At 37.7% G+C, this 13,620-nt stretch overlaps 1 long non-coding RNA gene across 1 annotated transcript; it reads left to right on the plus strand.

Moving 5' to 3' along the window:
- Nucleotides 1-1,287: 1,287 nt before the first annotated feature.
- LOC131959757 (uncharacterized) lies at nt 1,288-10,295 on the plus strand. Its single transcript, XR_009389525.1, has 3 exons — nt 1,288-1,820; nt 7,297-7,481; nt 10,216-10,295. It is a non-coding gene; the product is annotated as an uncharacterized LOC131959757 (long non-coding RNA).
- Nucleotides 10,296-13,620: the final 3,325 nt, after the last annotated feature.

Below are 13,620 nucleotides of genomic sequence, written 5' to 3' on the forward strand. Positions count from 1 at the left end.
CATCAGTTACTTACTGTTCTTTCAACACGTTCTCATGCCAACTCTTCACATACTGACCATGCTGACCATTGCCTTTGTCATGGTCAGCGTTGGACGTGTCCCGGATGGTTTGTCACTTTCTGCTAGTTATCTCAAACATGGCTTTTCAAACTAAACTTCCATGTTCACAGGAAACATTTTACTTGGGGTTAAAACAAACTAATCCCAAACTTAACTTCTGGAGGCTGTTAAGTTTTTGTCACAGTTGAGGTAGACATTTATACGTCAAGAAGTGAATTTACTGGCTGATGAAAACAAACAAACAAAACAAAAGAAACACCTATATCCTGGTCAAAGATTGGCTCTGTTTGACCCATCCACCACCAATCCTGCACATACTGCAGAAAAGATTTGTGTCTTTTTTTGGTCTTTTGTCTTTTTTGTGTGTTTTTGGTCTTTTTGTGTGGTTTTTTTGTGTGTTTTTCTGTCTTTTTTGGGTGATTTTACATCTTTTGTGTCTTTTTGGGGGGGTGGGGGTTGTTTTTTGGTTTTTTTTTTGTCTTTTTACATCTTTCTTGGTCATTTTACGTCTTTTGTTTCTGTTTTGGTCATTTTACGTCTTTTCGTGTCTTTTTTTGGTTATTTTGTGTCTGTTTTGGTAATTTTGTGTCTTTTTACATCTTCTTTTGTTCATACAATCACCAAAAAAGACAAAAAAATTACAAACCAGATAAATGAAAGCTGCCAGCAGTGATGAACTGGCCCAAGCAGAGTGACCTGATGATTATTTGGTTCTTACCAAGATAAAAAAAACTTTAGATTTAGAAGTGTTAGATCATTTATCTTGTTTAAAGAGTTAATTTATTATTTGAAGTGTTCAACATGCTTATTTCTAGATTTAATAATCTTAATTTAATAAATCTTGTCAAGGTAAATTATCTGTCCATGCAGCAAGATCATTTCCCTCATTTTTACTGTTTTTATCTTGGTTTTAAATACCTTTTTTTTGCAGTGTACCTCAATATCTAAACCAGTTTGGAGTCAGATCAGGCTGCTGTCCACTGATCATTCAGAAGCTGGATTTGTTGCATTTAGTCCATAAATCACTATCTTTTCTTTACGAGAACTGAGCCTTAAACTAACAGAAGTGGAAGAGACGAACCAGGCTAATTTATAAATGTCTATTAGTCCAACAAGCCTATTTTCCTTTTAGCAACAAGAACACTTTGTTGTGTTTTTTCTCACTGCTTTGTGTATTTTGTCATTTTGTCAGTGGTTTGCACAACTTTAATTCTCCTCATGAGATCATTTCTCTGTGAAGAAGAGCTTTGCCTCCACTCGTTGCTGTCACGGTAACGAGGTTTGGAAGACTCTAGTTCTTGTTGTGGGAGTTTCGCCTGGATCAGAGATGTATTCTTTTATAAAGCAAAATTGTCAAAAACGTTAATAATAAGACAATAACCAAGTCCATACTTTCTATCTCCCTCCCAGAGCAGATCTCCTCGTTCCCCTCAGAGGAGAATGACTCAGCAGGAGTCATGCTATCCTCTCTCCCCGAGTCTTTGTCCACCAGCCAGACGAGTCAACAAGTCAAACTCCTGCTGTGTTTTCCTCAGATATAAACCCTGGTGGCTCTATCAGGACCTGGAGGACAGGATGTCCTGACCTGGACCTGTTTATAGGTGTTCCTACAGGATCTGGTTCCCTGCAGAGCTCTCTGGCCGAGGCTCCATGCCTCCCTGCCAATCAGGTTCTTCTCATCCTGGTCCAGACAGAGACCAGAGCCAATCAGAGTCCAGATTCATTTCCTGAGAGGAAACGGTGGCCGCAACAAGGACGAGGTGGGGCAACACTGCAAAAGAAGTTTACCAAGTATTTTCTTCTTCTATCTAGCAGAAGTATCTTAATTATCTTGTTCTGAGTATAATTTACCTACTGACCATAGCTTTATGTGCTTATTTAATTATCTTATTGTGTAAAGACTTGTTTTTAGGATTGACATTGTGAGCTATTTCATGCTTTTCAATCTATTCAACTGTTGAATATGGTGAGTTTTTACTCTGACTCGATTTTATTTGTGTCTTGTGTGTTTAACGTAACAATTTTGGTCATTTTGTATCTTTTTTTTGTCTTTGTGTGTCTTTTTGCTAATTTTGTGTCTTTTTGTGTCTTTTTTTTGGTCATGTTGAATATGGTGAGTTTTTACCTAAAATATTGGCTCCAGTTGAGAGTTTTAGTTGCATGGAGTTTAAATGATATTTCAAAAGCATTTTCTATCCACCGAAACATGCTCATTTCAAGTATTGCTGGTTTATTTTAATGTTACTACTACTTTTCAAGCCACAATTGTTCAAAAATCAGTATATTTGGACTTATTTAAACATATAATTGGTTTTCCGGAAACATTTACATACTGTACTGGCAGATAATTTGACTTGTTTCCAGCATGTTTTTGCTTAATTCTAGTTATATATTTCTTGGTTTTTGCAGTGAAGGTACTGTAGTAAAAATGATTAATTTCCAAAAAAACATGATTGCACAATGGCCAAGGACTCCTGAATGGTGTAGCAATAAAAAACAACACAAGACCTTTCCAACCATTTAATACAGATTGCTGTATATTGTGTTTCAGCAGTATCGATAAATGCAGAGCAGTAATTGTAATAACGAGGAGGCGTGGTGGAGATCTGCAGAGAGTCTTGATTAACGACCGAACCCTTCAGTTGTGATATGTTCTTGGTAAAGTCATCAGTAATAAGAGTTTAATGCAGGATGATGCACAGCCTGGTTGCTGTGTGCTGAAGCTCTGAGTCTCAAACTGCATATTTCAGCCATAAAACCACTCCATGATAAATGATGACCGCATAGGCAGATTAAGAGCAATCTTCAGAGTCCACCTCCCCAAATCCTCCATGTGGCTTGGAATGCATACACTCAGATCCACATGCTGCACAATCTCATGCATCTATCACACATGATATCATAATCCCAACATACATGGTGCCAGTGTCCTGACATCCCACCGGTCTGAAGCTCCACAACAAGGTTAGAATAGTTCTGGATGTTTCACTAGTTTTAGTTTTAATTTCCGAAAATTTAGCATTGAAATGAATGGGACGGCCGAAAAAAAATGAGCTAAAAAGAACAATAATTCAAGATTTATAAACATCTACTCCTCCGGCATAATTTCACCTAGAGACTCCATTTAAACTTTAAACAGTAGACACAAGTCTTGTGTATCGGTGTATTAATCCACGTTTCGATAGGTCATATAGTTTTTTATCAATCCCTGTTCAATGACCATGATCATTTTTGGAGAAATTCTGAGATTATAATGGGTGTGTATTGCACGGAATGTTCGTGTCACAGTGTGTGACATCATCACCAGAGTGTAGAGGGAGAGAAAAAACTGTCAAAAAATAAATTTGAAAACTGCGCTCCAGGCCGCAAATTCCACTCTACAGAAATAATTTATACATAGAAACGTAGGAAAATTAGTCTTCTCCCTCACAATCCTCTGGTAAAGCTGTCAGAGTTATAGTTTGGGCGTAGGACGCACAGATGATCCACCAACACCACCAACAGCCTCATTGGCTCCCATATTAAAAACGCAGGAAGATTTCTGAAAAAGGGAGATGTAATAGTTTTTTTAGATCGTTCTAACAAAGCTATTTCTTCATTTTTCTTCACAAAAACAACATATGTAGAGGTTCAGGAAGAACTCAGGACGCTCAAAGTGAAGTCGGATCAATGATAGGTATTATGGTTTTGCCAAAAATGCTTTCTGTTCGAGGCCAGAAATTCCAGTCTGTCCACCTCTGGCTGCTGTCACTGTTCCAGAACATTCTACAGCTGCAGTTAATTCGGTTGATTGCTCTGCTCTGATTGGTCGACCCCAAAGCCTTTGATCCTTTGAGGTGATTACAGTTACAGATACACACACACAATCACCCATTTTGAGGTTAAAGGTCATAGGTTGCTGTATAAATAAATACTTGTAAAGAAATGTTTGTTGTAGGTGTGCTCCTTGTATATTATATAGTATCATAACATTACTAGTATTAATTGTTATAAATCTCTGAAGAATCTCATCATAGTGTACACACACCGGCAGTAGTGGCCCTTTCACTATTTACCCAGAGGACATTTTCTAGTTATTATTATTATTCCCTTATTTCTAAATCACCTGCATTCCTTTGACTTGTGGTGTTCATGTCCATGAGTCCTGTAACTCTCTGTAGACAGTGTTCTCTAAGTCAGAAGTGACACCAGCAGGAACGATCCGGACGCAGCAGATCTGCTGCCAACGCTGCCGTGCCAAGACATAATTGTTTCCATATTATACAATATATTACTCTTATTTCTCTCTTTCTCTCTTCCACTGGCTGCCTTCATTCTCTCATTATCACCTCCTCTCCAGGCATCTCGTCCATTTCACCCTTAATGACTTATTAAATGATTTAATATTATCTAGACCAATATAGTAGGTGTGATATCTGCTGTTTGTAATGGAGACAAGTCACTAGCAGCTCTTTCCATTTATATATATATACACACACACATACTGGTTTTCTTACGTCATGGGGACTCCACTTTTAATCCTCACTTGTGGGGACCATCCTTTTTAGAGGTTGTAGAGAGCTAAAAAAAACATTGAATAAACTTGCCACAGCTTAGTTAACCTAAACACGGCTTCAAACCTCTGAAATGATGAAGTGGTGTTGTAATCGGGCTTTATGGGGACATCAGTAAAAACCAGTAAACATGCTTTCAGGGTACATCATTTACATGAATTAGCATGTTTCACACAGATTATTTGGTGACTAATGGGGACCTACTTTTACATAAAACAATGAAAATGAGACACATTTCTAAGAAGCAAAAATAATTAATAACATTAAGCACAAAAATTATATATATATATATATATATATTTAATGTTTCATTTTGTATTTCATGGTGGGTATATTTTGCGTTCGATGGGTTTTGGGATATCTTTTTTGCAACATTTTTGTCAAACATAGCAATAAGATTGAGGAGAAAAAGAAAATTACCTTTTTTTATCAGCCTAAAAAGACACAAAATGACCCAAAAAAGACACAGGATTTCCAAAAAAGACACAAAATTATTAAAAAATACACAAAATTATTTTAAAAAGACACAAAATGATTAAAAAAAGACCCAAAATTACCAAAAATAGACACAAAATTACTAAAAAAATATCACAAAATTACCAAAAAAGACAGAATTACCACAAACGACCCAAAATGATCTCAATGTGTGAAAATATTTTCGTTTGCAGCCTTTTTTACATGGAGAGTTTGTGTCAAAATTAGTTTTCATGAACTTTCTACAGCTGTGGTTTGTTCAATGTGATATATACCTGCAACCTACACACACACACACACACACACTCCATGTGTCAAGGCCCATATTTCTCTCCGTACCACAGTCTGAGCTAGCTATTCTGTCAAAAATACCCGTTTTACTGTGCATTAGGGCCCGTTTCAGAGCATCCAGACGCTCAGCGCGGATACAGTGAACGGGCCATTTGGTGCCCAGAGTGCTCCTGCATTAGTTTAGCTTTTTAGGGTTTGGCGTGCGTTTATTTTTCCTCTCCTGCGGTGAGACGCATATTCTATGGAGCAGCTCCCCCCGGCCCATTCGTGTGGTTCTGTTTCTGTCCCATAAATAAAAAGGGGAAATACAAACCGAAGCGTTCTCGGCTCTGGTACCAGATGTCTGGGTTAGGGTTTTTTTTTTTCTTAATTTTCGCGGCTGTTAAGAAAAAAAACCTGCAAAAAATAACAGGTGATGGAAGAAAGAATTCAAATGAGTTCCAGTCCAACAACCGCTCGGTTATGAGGTTTTTTTTTTTCTCTGGTTCTGGACCCGGCTGCAGAAGTAAAGCTCTGGTTTGTGGGTCATCATCTTCAGCGTTCCTCTAAACCGCGAGGTGGAACAATGAGGGGAATGACCCAGAGCAGGTGTCTGGGCTCGGCTTTCACCGCTTTCTGCCTCTTTATACATGTCACATTTTCTGCTTGGTTGAGCTCGGTTCTGGATTAAACCCCGGGCGGCGTGCTAGATTAAATTCTGGTCTGGGTCTGGGGTGGCGGTTGCGGGTTGAGCTCTGGGAGAAGATCTTTGTTTTACTCCAGCGAACTCTCAGACCTCAGAGACTCTGTTGGTAATTCCACACATTGGTTCAGCAGCAAGATAAGTGAAGGAGAAGAAAAAGAAAGAGAGAAAGTGGAGGCATGTCAGCAGTTCTGCTTGAGAGGAACCTTGAGAAAAGTGGAAGACAAATTATATGGAAGTGATTCAGCAGAAAGCAGCAGCTGGATGGATGATGGATAGGATGGTTGGAGAGGAGGGTGAGTCAGCAGAGAGGAGGAGGAGACAGTGATGAAGATGATGGAAACATGGGCGGAACCAGAGAAATCTGATTACAGGTGTTATGAGTCGGGGAGCTCCTAGAAATACATTTTTAAATGATATTAAATAGTTTGTTTTGTATTTCATGGTGGGTATATTTTGTGTTTGATGGGTTTCGTGATATCTTTTTTGCAACATTTTTGTCAAACAGCAATAACATTGAGGAGAAAAAGAAAATTACCTTTGTTATCAGCCTGATGGTCTTCTCTGTGGCCTCGCTGAGTAGAAAAAAGTACACAAAATGACCAAAAAAAGACACAGAATTACTAAAAAAAGACACACAATTACAAAAAATGACACAAAATGACCAAAAAAAAAAGACCCAATATTACAAAAAAGACACAAAATGACAAAAAATGACAAAAAACACACTGCTGTTCTGCCATATAATTGCCAAGAAAATACTTTATAAATGCTGCATAAATTAAAGATTTTACAATTATTTTACCATTGTTACAAACACGGTGCCAGAGTATTTTACAGTGGAGTAATAATGTGTGTGTGTGTGTGTGTGTGTGTGTGTACATATATATATATATATATATATATATATATATATACATATATATATAACATTTACAGTGTTTCATTGTTACTGAAACTGAATTAACCCATTTATCATTTTTAGGTCTTTTATATATCATTTTATACTTTTATATATATTGAACACTTTTCATCGTCTGTTCCTCTGTTTGCTGATCATCTTTACTTTTCACAGTTTAAGTGTTGGCACACGCAGAACTTTTTCTCCAAACTCTCTTTTTCAACTTTCGACATTGCATCTCATACATATTTCATCATCAGATTCTTCCACAACTCTTTTATTCCACCATGTTTTATGTGATATACAGTAACGTGTGTCTACTTTTTGCTGTTTAGAGAACCGTTTGAGGCTTAAAACTCCGTCTCCAGAGACTCTTTTACCTTCGTCTGGTGGCTGAAGACGCTCCTCCAGACTCTGTTCCTCCTCCAGGAGACCCGAGGAACTCCTCCAGCAGACTCTGTTCCTCCTCCAGGAGACCTGAGGAGCTCCGAGTCACATCTCTGAGGTTCAGCATCAGATGGTGAGGAGCTTGATGTGGGACGGCCATATGGAGCTCCGCATGGAGGTTATTAACATAAACACAACAGAAACATATGGAGCAAGGTTTTATTTTACTCTACTCTGCATGTGGATTTAAATTAAAGCACTTCTGCTATCTGTGCCTTTTCCATAGTTCCTGTTTTATAATGAATCTATGAAAAGTTCTCAGTATTGTTCTCAGTTATATGTACAAAATGTGTAATTAATAAAATAGAGGGTTAACCCTCGTTAGTCCTCCCGTCGACTATACACCCACCCATGGTCCTCAGGAGTCACAAAGGACCCCAGGACATCAGACTGGTTTTAGGACATGTAGAAAAAAATAATTAACAACTTTTTTTTTTCCACCTTTTACGGCAACTCATGACCAACACATTGATATATAATTTTCATATATTTTTTTTTATTTTTACTGGTCAATTTTAGTCAAATATACAAAACTAGGCCTCATTCCAACAGAAAAAAGTAATTTAAAAAAGACAAAAAAAGACACAAAATGCCTGAAAAAACACTAAATTACTTTAAAAAAAGATGCAAAATGCCCCAAAATAGACACAAAATCAACAAAAAAGAGACAAACTTACACAAAAAAAGAAAAAAAATGACCAAAAAAAGCCACAAAATTACAAAAAAGACACAAAATAAACAAATGTCAAGATGATGGCTCTAGCATTTACTGATTATTAATTCAAGAATATTTTTCAACATATTGAGAAAATAGGTCACGTGTATTTCGTTAGAAAAAGTCACTTGTTATGAGTTAGAATCCACTAATTCTAAGGTATTTGTGGTTCATTGAGATTAGATTTTTTACTGGTTTTGGAAAGTCTTGACAAGACAAATTTTCTTGTTCGATTGGCAGATAATTTTGATATTTTTAAGTAAAATACACCTCATTTTTGTACTTTTTTCCTTGTTTTTAAGAGCTGACTTATTTTGGCTGGTATTTTATCACCGTCCTCCCTCACATGAAGCTTTAGACGAGCTGTGAAACAGCTGATGTGTGTTCAGTTCCTCCAGGTTAACTGTGTGTAGCTTTAACAGAAATGCTCCGTTGAGTTAGAAAGCGTTTCCTGCTCTGGTCTGGTCTGGTCTGGAGGGTTAGCTGGACCCTGCCGGGGCTAAGTTTAGCATCTCCCCGTTGGCTGGAAACTAAATAAATGTGATGCTGTTTTTGGATGTGTGTTTTCTTTGTTTCTGACGCTGCACATTCCTGCAGGATAACAGGTCTGAACCGGCTCTCAGCATTATTATACAGGATCCTGTTTCAGTTCTTAGACCTGCTGCTCTCTGAACACACACACACACTCTGTCAATAACACAGTGCTTCATGTTAATTGCTCAACAAATATGTGCATACTGGAAATTACATAATCTGAAATACTTTTATTTCTTCTGTTCAGTGGTGGAAAAAGTATTCAGATCCTTTATTTACTGCAGTAAAAGTACTAATACACACTGTGAAATGACTCCACTACAGTAAAAGTCCTGCATTCAAAACTTACTGAAGTAAAAAAAAGGGACTACTGTTATACTGTGGATTTTTATTCTTCCTCTTCCAGACACAATTTCGTCACGCTACTAGTCCTACAACTAAAAGAGTTATTATATATATACAAATTATATATCAAAATGTGCAGTTTAATCGGTATCGGTGTGCTATTACTTTTCTCTACGGAATCACGAAAAACTGCAAAATTTTGCATTGAAGTGAATGGGATGGCTGAAAAAAAAAGAGCGAAAAAGAACAATAATCGTAGATTTTTAAACGTCTACTTCTCCGGCATAATTTCACCTAGAGACTCCATTTAAACTTTAAACAGTAGACACAAGTCTTGTGTATTGGTGTATTACTTTGCGTTTCGATAGGTCATATAGTTTTTTATCAATCCCTGTTCAATGACCATGATCATTTTTGGAGAAATTCTGAGATTATAATGGGTGTGTATTGCACGGAATGTTCGTGTCACAGTGTGTGACATCATCGCCAGAGTGTAGAGGGAGAGAAAAAACTGTCAAAAAATAAATTTGAAAACTGCGCTCCAGGCCGCAAATTCCACTCTACAGAAATAATTTATACATAGAAACGTAGGAAAATTAGTCTTCTCCCTCACAATCCTCTGGTAAAGCTGTCAGAGTTATAGTTTGGGCGTAGGACGCACAGATGATCCACCAACACCACCAACAGCTTCATTGGGTCCCATATTACATATTAAATCAATGATAGGTATTATGGTTTTGCCAAAAATGCTTTCTGTTCGAGGCCAGAAATTTCACTCTGTCCACCTCTGGCTGCTGTCACTGTGCCAGAACATTCAGGTGTCAGTTAATTCTGTTGATTGCCTTTGATCTTTGCTCTGATTACAGTTACAGATACACACACATACGCGCGCACACACACACATGTTGAGGTTAAAGGTCATAGGTTGCTGTATAAATAAATCCTTGTAAAGGAATGCTTGTTGTAGGTGTGCTCCTTGTATATTATATAGTATCATAACATTACTAGTATTAATTGTTATAAATCTCTGAAGAATCTTATCATAGTGTACACACACCGGCAGTAGTGGCCCTTTCACTATTTACCCAGAGGACATTTTCTAGTTATTATTAATGCATTTATGTAAGCAGACATTTAATTTTCTCAATGTCGGGCTCACGTTAACGACTGAATTAATTAACCTAATTTTTGTACCTTTTGTCTTGTTTTCTAGAGGCTGTTTGCAGTGTGTCGTCTGTCCTGATGCCTGAAGGACCACACAGGAGGTGAGACGCCTCCTCCTGCTGCTGGATGAGGAGTCAGCAGAGGGAGGCTCAGGGGGAATATTCTTTGTGTGTGTGTGTGTGTGTGTGCGTGTGTGTGTGTGTGTGTTTATGGTTCTTGGTTCTTGGTGGAGCTGTAAACCTATAGAACATGATTTAGCACCACAGAGTTCAGGCTGTGTGGACCGAAGCTGTTTTTAACACTTCTCTTCCTCCAGGAATCCCTCCTGATTCCACTCAATAAAAGTGTGTTGATGTAGCTTCAGTAAGGGGACCGGCTCTCTTTACCTTTAACACGTTCAGCTGTGAGACGGAGCTCCTCGGTGGCCCGGAGACATTAATCTGTAGAGGAGGAGGTCTGCACGAGACGGATTATTCTCTCCTCATGCATGCAGACGCCACATTAACACTTAAAGATACCAAAGAGATTAATAGAAAATACCAGAATGAACCTTTAGGGTCTCAAACTGCGGCCCGCGGGCCAATTGTGGCCCTCGTGACGATACTTTTTTTTCATAATTTTGTGTCTATTTTTGTAATTCTGTGTATTTTTTTGTCATTTTGTGTCTATTTTTGTAATTCTGTGTATTTTTTTTTGTCATTTTGTGTCTTTTTTTGGTCATTTTGTGTCTTTTTTAAATAATTTTGTGTCTTTTTTAAATAATTTTTTGTCTTATTGTCTTTTTTTCATAATTTTGTGTCTATTTTTGTAATTTTGTGTATTTTTTGGTCATTTTGTGTATTTTTTGTCATTTTGTGTCTTTTTTGGTCATTTTGTGTCTTTTTTTAAATAATTTTGTGTCTTTTTTAAATAATTTTGTGTCTATTTTTGTAATTCTGTGTATTTTTTGGTCATTTTGTGTCTTTTTTTTTAGTCATTTTGTGTCTTTTTTTAGTCTTATTTTAGTCGTTTTGTGTCTTTCTTTAGTCATATATATATATAAAACTGCTATTTCAAAGTAATAATTTCTTATTTCAAGCATAAGTAAGAAATCATAACTTACCCATTCATTTCAATAGACCGGGAGTAATAAACACCTTGATAACCATGAAGCTAGTGTAGTAATATTGTCTGTCAGTCACAATCTGACTCTTTTTCTTGTTTATGTAGTTGTAATTGGAGCACAGAGTGTCATTTAGTCCTAATCTCCTCCTGGATAATTCAGCCAGAACCAGACCCCCATAGACCCAGTCTGACCCCCATAGACCCAGTTTGACCCCCATAGACCCAGTTTGACCCCATAGACCCAGTCTGACCCCCATAGACCCAGTTTCACCCCCATAGACCCAGTTTGACCCCCATAGACCCAGTCTGACCCTGCACCTTGGCTGCAATTACACACACGCACACACACACACACACACACACACACACACACACACACCAACCTGTCCAGGTCCATCCTGTGCCAGACAGACACCAGGACCTCCGTGGGCGTGTGTTTCCACAGGACATGTGACCTTAATTGCTTAAGTCTTAAATTATCTTTAATTGTGCTGCTGTGTAGCTTTATGGTAATGGGGGGGGGGGGGGGTCTATAGTTACAGCAGGAAACAGGGCAGTGAGAGGCCATGTAGTCACCTCCAGCTGAGTCCACACACACACACACACACACACACACACACACATGTCCTTTAGCTCTGTTAGCGTTACAGATTCATATGGACTCATAAAAGTGTTTGTGTGCATGCAAAGCACTCAAAAGTGCATAAAGACACTCACAAGAAATGGATGTTGTGTGTTTCTGAGCCAACGCTGCAAAAAAAAAGGAGTGTTTAAAACCAGATCAAACAGTAAATCTGAGGGAAATGATCTTGCTGCATGGACAGATAATTTACCTTGACAAGATTTATTAAATTAAGATTATTAAATCTAGAAATAAGCATGTTGAACACTTAAAATAAGAAATTAACTAAATGATCTAACACTTCTAAATAAAAAGTTTTTTTTTATCTTGGTAAGAAAAAGAAAAAAGCTCATATAAACATAATTAATGGTTGAAACAATGTCGGATTAACATATATAATGGATGATGATGTCACAGATGTTAGTTTGGCCGTAGTCTGGACAGTTTATGTTGAGTTTTTTGTGTGTAATTATCTGGCGCTAACTGTGCTAGCATTGCTTAGCTCTGTTACTAGAGCTGAGAGAGAAAACACCTGAGGAGGCTGGTTTAGTTTCTTGTGCCACTGCAGTAAAGTGCCGTGTATAAATCCTGGGTCTCCTAATTCCTCATTTATCGAACACAACGCAGAGAATATACACACCAGTTACACATTTCAATAAAAAAAATGTCCAGAAGTCAAAAAATTGATTGCAAACTGGAACAAAAACTGTCCTAAATGTTTACTGTGATGACATCAGTCAGTCATATCCTTGATTTCAATGTTTCCACTCCAAACTGGTGGAAACGTGGCTGTTTCTGTAGATAACACCACAGATCCAAGAAGAAGAAGAATGGGAGCTTATTGGGTGGAAAAGGAGAATCTGAGGTAGAGATAATCTCATTTGTTTGGGTTGAGTCAGTTCTAAATGGCTGGAGCACAAACTGCTTTTCTGGCCAGTTACTTTGGGTTCAGTTCAAAGAAAACATGACTCACAAACCATGAGCCGAGCAAGTTATGCAAGTTACGCAAGTTGCGCAAAAAATCCTAATACACAAACCGTGAGCCGAGCAAGTTACGCAGTTTATGCAAGTTACACAAGTTACGCAAGTTATGCAAGTAACGTAAAAAAATCCTAATACACAAACCGTGAGCCGAGCAAGTTATGCAAGTTATGGAAGTTAGGCAATTTATGCAAGTTAATTAAGTTGCACAAGTTGCGTAAAAAAATCCTAATACACAAACCGTGAGCCGAGCAAGTTACGCAAGTTATGCAAGTTACGTAAGTTACGTAAGTTGCGTAAAAAATCCCAATACACAAACCGTAAACCGAGCAAGTTACGCAGGTTATGCAAGTTACGCAAGTTATGCAAGTCATGTAAAAAATCCTAATACACAAACCGTAGGCCACTGAAGTTACGTAAAAATCGTAAGTAACGTAACAAGTAATTTACTGTTCTCACACAGAACATGAACCCTGTTCTCCTGACTGGAAATAGACGGTCTAAAACCTAAATGTGAGTGGTATTTTGCTGCAGGAACAAACATCTTCTATTGACGTTTCTGAGTCTGTTTTTAACTGTTTTTAACTGTTGTGTCCATGTAAAGTGACTAGATTAACCCTGATAACAAACCAAGTAAAGCTCAAACTAGAAGCTGATGAATGAAACGAAGTCTGAAGAACCACTTCCCAACATGTGAACGCACCATCAGCACCAGCTGGTATTATATATATATGTATAATATATATA

The sequence above is a fragment of the Centropristis striata genome, chromosome 21 (genome assembly GCF_030273125.1).
Source record: "Centropristis striata isolate RG_2023a ecotype Rhode Island chromosome 21, C.striata_1.0, whole genome shotgun sequence".
In the NCBI taxonomy this organism is placed as follows: Eukaryota; Metazoa; Chordata; class Actinopteri; order Perciformes; family Serranidae; genus Centropristis; species Centropristis striata.